General features: G+C 40.8%; 1 protein-coding gene across 8 annotated transcripts in view; it reads right to left on the reverse strand.

Annotated features, from left to right (window-relative positions):
- ANKS1B (ankyrin repeat and sterile alpha motif domain containing 1B) overlaps nt 1–6000 on the reverse strand; it is a 1267908-nt gene that overhangs the window by 4807 nt on the left and 1257101 nt on the right. The gene's annotated exons all lie outside the window — the stretch shown is intronic.

Raw genomic sequence — 6000 nt, forward strand, 5'->3', positions numbered from 1 at the left:
TGGTAGTCTGATTAACTTCTATCTGTGCCTGTAGACATTGCTCTTTGAAAAAAAGCAGCAGGAACATTCTGATAGAAGCCAATGGACTGGAGAGGTGGGAGAATGCGTTGGATTTGCCAGCACCTGGCCACTGCTCAACCTGCTCTCAATTCTCGAATGATTCAGCCATTGAGCAGGGTAGGTAGGGGAGCTACTGTTGCCTTCCCTTTGGAGGAGCCTGTTTCTACTTTGAAACTTTTAAGGGATTTATTTCAAATTAGCAGCAGCCCTGGGCTAGTGGATCTGTGTGCTTTCTTCTGCCATCTTGATTTCGTCTCCCCTTTCTCCTTTTCCTTTCATTTGAAAAGATATAGCACCTCAGAGCCTCACTCTCCAGATTTATCAAATAGGGAACCTAATGTACAAGGCTTTTGTGGGACTTAGAAAAATGTCAAGAGTCTGATATGGGTTTCAGTAAGCAGCATAATTATCTTTTGTCCCAGTTACAAACCCCCATTCCTGTGCTGCCCAAATCTCCATGGTTTACAAATTGGGACCCTGCTGCTTCTGCTCCATGGCAGCTAGCTTTCTCCAGGCACTCTCCTCTGCCGCCTCCTTACGGCCACTGGCTTTTAGGAGACAGACCTTGCTTAGCAGGAAAGCTGTCACCTGCTTTCTTTTGAACTAGCCTAAACCTTACTCTCTTTGGGTGATGCATACACCCATCAAGTGGTAAGGAGGACTGAGAATGAGAGGAGAAAAGATGCTGGGCTTGTTGCTGGGGCCAGTAGCTTGGGAGTGTGGTGGTATCTGTGTGGCTTTGGCTGTCAAGTGGATTTAAGGTCAACCCTGGCTACGCTAACATTCCAGCGGTGTGACTTCAGCAAATGGGTTAATCTCAATGATTCACTTCCTAGGGAGCCTTTAAATTTTCCTGGGTGATTCCAGTGTGCAGCGGAGGTTGAGAGCCAGGGCCCTCTACTCTCACCCTTGATGCCCAACCAAGTCATTGCCAGTCCCCTCCCTCGGCACAGCCCATGGTGCTGTGCTGTCTGCGGATGCAGCATGCCCCTTTGTGCCTGCTCTGCCTGTGACATTCTCAGGAGCTTGCCTGGCAGCAAAGATGTTTGGTGTGCATATTAACACAGCGGTGGGGATCTTTCCTGCTCAGGTGTGGTGGCTAATTTATAGAGCAACTCTGCCAGGATGATCACCAATCCCTCTTACAGGAACTGCTTTCTCTGTTCAAGTATCTCACCTGTGTATGCTTGCATTTGCCTTTTAGCTATTACTGTGATGATTCCTATTGTGGTAGACATTGCAAGTGACCACCCTAATATCCAATCTCCCCCTTTTCCTCACTGACAACTCCTGCATCGTCAGGGGCTGCAGTGTGCTCATGTAAAACAACTGTAACCACATTTTCCATCCTCCTACATAGGGGTGGCCAATGAGCTGTATGCTGAAGTTGTCGAGCAGAGCTTCCAGGAAAGCTCTTAAAAGTTTGCCTTATTCAGCTGAACAATGCTTCCATCCCACGGTCTTTACCATCTTTTCTAATCCAGGAATATGTGTATGCTGGAGGATGCTCCAGCAGCCATTTTGTGACAATGAGGCAATCTTGAGGCTAGACGCCACTTCCAAAGGATGGCAGAGTAGAAATATTAGAAGGATTGTGAGATTTCAATGATATCATAGAGCTGCAATTCCATTTCTGTACTACCTATCTCTGAAGTTCATGTCACGAGGGAAAATTCAACGCCTACCTCATTTAAGACATTGTTATTGCTGGTCTTTGCTGCTAGTCCTGAGTTGAAGCCCTAAATGATACTCCCCAAAACAAACCTGGTGAATAACAGCAATTCAACAAATGTCACCGACCCCTGAGGCTCTGCCTCCTCCACCCATTCACCCCAGCCACGAACACTGTTCTCCTGATGAGTAACTGGGCATCTAGCTGTGAGGTTGCTGAAGCTTCATGGAATCTCAGAAAGTCATAAAGCTACTCAACGAGTTCACAAACAAGTGATGCATGGACCACACCCAGCCCACAGATGAGTTCTGTGTGGCTCACACTTATTTTTTAAAATAGAGTTTGCTGCCAACACTTCAAAACCCAATGATTTTTGCATAAAAATCCAGATTTCTCAGAAAATCTGTGTACCCAGGGTCTTCCTTTCTGCCTGGTCACAATCAGCTGGAGCTCAGCAGTGGCCACCCCACTCACTCATGCCACCTGTATGGCTTGGAAGGCATGTGAGTTTGCAACCTGTTCAAACCGACACCCCAGAAATGGCCTGCCAAAATGGGATTCCTGAATCCGCTTGTACCTTTCTTCTTAGTCTCCCCTGACTCAACACAGCACATGGGGATTGTTTTCCTCTCAGAAAACTGAGCATGCACTTTTGAGGAGAGAAATCCGCCTCTCAAATGTCATAAAACAGCTGATGCTGCCTCTTACTTGGGGGCCTCTTGACTTCCCACGTGTCTTACTGCCACTGGAGAGGGAGGGCTGCAGGCAGGCAGGCTCCCTGAGGAGCAGCTGTTGGGATGCTTGATTGAGGCCCTGAGACATCCAGAGGACAATTAAATAGGGTATTGAATATGGATTGCTTTGAATGGTTTTTATTACCACATTGTGAGCTGACTTTGGTTGTAAAATCTGACTCCATCTCCGCTTGTTCTTACTGTGGTGATGAGACAGAACTTTAAGATGTCCTAAATAGCAGGGCTTGGAACATGCACATTAGCTTGTCTGTACTCGTGAAGTCTGTCATCTGATACCCGTGCTCCTCCACCATCTGAATGAAGTTAGGAGCCCTGATAAAACCTCCGCTGCTGCAGCCGCCACCTTCCGCTGGGGTGACCCCACTGGAGATGACAAATGAAGGATCTCTTAGTTTAGCCTGATGTGTAAGTCTTCACATCACTGGTCATTAACTACTCTTGGAAAGTTAAATGCCGCTGCAGATTTTTTTTTCTTTTTCCCCAAACATAGGTCTCTTGGGTTTTAGAGAGAAAAAAAACTGTTTTAATAATCTGTAGCTATGATTTTTGATGAGTTGCAATATGTTGGGTGTAGAATGATCATCTTTGCAGAAGCAACTCTAAGGAAAATGATGCCACGTTAAGCACAGAGTGAGTTCTCATTAAGCAGACTGACTTGAGCTGAAGACAGAAACAGTTAAGTGGAATTGGCATTCCAGTGGATGGCACCGAGGTCTTAGGGTTATTTCAACCACAAAAATAAGTTCCAGCTCCTAGTTACTAACGGAATCACAATATGGTGACAGCCAAAAGGCCTGAGCAAGTTCAAAGCACTGTCTCTGCCTGCTTTGGAACTGGTTTCTGTGGGAAGCAGGACTCCGTTGCTGGGGTAGGCAGATGCTTGGCTTCATTTGCCTAGAGGCACCGACAGCAGTAAATGTGGGGCTGGGTGGCTGCTGGGGAGACGGGACTGGAGCATGGGGTGGGCCAATGGGGCCTTGCTGCACGTAGATTCTGTGCTGGCTGTGTAGGCTAGTTACCCAATTTTATTTCAAAAAATGTGTTTAGAACCTTCAGGTTGCTTAACTTTTCTAGGAAACATAATGACTAGTCTATGTAAAAAGAGAACTTAGAAATTTGATTTTTTTGAGAAAAAGGCCTTCTTCCTACAGATTTCCTGAACACGGCCATTGTAATCCTCTTGAGGCTAGACCACTTATCAAATTTCCATTTCTTTTCAGAAATAGCTTAGGAGTGAAGCTACCTTGAATTCAGGTGTGAATTTTTATTGATTTTTGAGAGTTTGGCCACGTGTTCCTTTATCCAAGCCTGTCTTCTGCTCCCTCTTATCTAAACATTTTACTAGCAATATTCTCAAGTATTACAACTTGAGAAAATCTTGTGTCTTGAGAAAAATCATTTCTATGACTTATTAATGAACTAACTAGGGACAATTTTCATAGGGTTCATTCACTCAAATTTATCATAGAATACAATTTAATGAGAAACAATTAAATGGAGTAATTGAATTCAAGTCATTTTTTGAGTAATGTTAGCATTCAATGAATCTCTGACCATGCTTATTGAAGTTATCAATGTGTCAAATTTCCCCTTGAAGAAAATCAGCCACAAATCCTTCATTTTCCTTGCTCTGCTCTGGTCTATGGGGCTGCTGTGTGTTTAGAAAAAAATGAAAGGACTGATGACCATGTAGATAATGTCTTTCCAAACATACCATCGATGCCGCGCTACAAAAGCGATCCAGTTTGGTGGTCCTCTCTCCTTTAGAGATGCCTATTTTGACAATTCCTCCTTACAATCTGCTTTAATATTTAAAAGAAGGCAATGGGGGCTTTGGACTGAAATTGAAGTTGCAGAGTCCTGTGTATTTTTCTCAGCCTAGTTGAACTTGGAACTGTGCAACTTTTCTCAACAATTTTGCCAATTAAAAGACTCCCTTTAGCTGTAGATGCTGAGAAGCCTGGGCCTTTGGTTCTGCTCCTAAATGGGAGTGGGGAAGGTGCTCACAGAACGATGCCAAGCACCACGGGCTGTACAACTTCTGTTTTATTTTTGTGTGCTTTTTTTTTTTATAGGATATAAAGACAAAAATTACAAAATTTATAACTGGAAGCCCAAGCTTATTTACACATATGCTTCTGTTTCGGCAAAGCTCCTATTGACTTTTCTCCTATACAATTGCCTCTTGGTACCATATCTTAGTGTTATTTAACTCTCATTTAGCTACATACATATCAACAGTGAATAGGCAAAATATATACAAGGAACTGTTCAGTTCAAGTAATTTAATATTGTATTAAAATTCTTCAACACTGAACTAAAACCATATACATTTGTCAGTTTGAAATAAAATTTAGTTATTCTTCAAAACTCACCAACTGATGAATGTAACTGATCATCTCAGTTAGGTTTAAAATAATATCAGTTAATAAAAAAACATTAAGACAATTCCACAATTTATCAATATCGCTATAATGAACTTCAAAATGATTCACAATGTGATTGTTAGAACAATATACATTAAAATGTTATTTTTTTCTATAATGATATTGGTACTGTTTATATAATTTGATTCTACATAAATATACATTATGGTATCATACAAATACTCCACAGAGACATTAAAAAATTAAAATACCTTAAAGAAATGTAAGTAAATTTTATTTAATCAAATAGTAAGCAAACTTTTTTTTCTGTTTGTCTCAAGAAAAGATTTATTACTTTGGAATTTCTTTTTTTTTTTTTTTTTTTTTTTTTTTTTTTTTTAGAAAAAGAAATTTTTGCAATAGAATTTTATTAACACCTTTCTCAAACAAGGTTTCCATGACAGAAATCTGTATTTGTTTTTTCTAGAAAAAGAAATTTTTGCAATAGAATTTTATTAACACCTTTCTCAAACAAGGTTTCCATGACAGAAATCTTGACAGCAGGAGCACTAGATTTTTTTTTTTTTTTAACATGTTCTTTAAAACACTGTGAAGATTTAAAAAACAATCTTGGCAGGCTGATGGCTGTTTCAGCACTTCCGGGTCTCCTGCTCTAGGGAGCATCACCAGTATTTTGCCACCACTGAGCCAGTCCTCTTGGTAGTAGCAGTAGAAATTTAATTATTTGAAATGAAACCAGAAACATCCCTCACAACTAACCTAGTTTTCTTATCAATGCATTAATGAAACATTCTTTTAATAAAAATATTTAATACAAGACACATTTTGCTGTGCATAATAAATTCCTGTTTTGAATCATTCTTTCCTTTGAACCAATCATTTGGTTGAAAGGTTTTCTTTCTCTGACATAGTTGATTACATATAAAATCCACAAATATAGAAATCGGGAAACAGAATCTCCTGGCAATCATATCATGGGACTTGTTTTTGTCCTTTTGCATTAAACGATACTCAATGATAGAATGATTTTACAGATGCTTTGGAGGTGGGAGGGGTAATGCTGCTCTGATTTCACTTTTAAAACTGCTGACAGTGAAAACATACTTTTAGGCAGTATTAGAGATCT

This window comes from Cebus imitator, unplaced genomic scaffold (genome assembly GCF_001604975.1).
Source record: "Cebus imitator isolate Cc_AM_T3 unplaced genomic scaffold, Cebus_imitator-1.0 Scaffold18, whole genome shotgun sequence".
Classification (NCBI taxonomy): Eukaryota; Metazoa; Chordata; class Mammalia; order Primates; family Cebidae; genus Cebus; species Cebus imitator.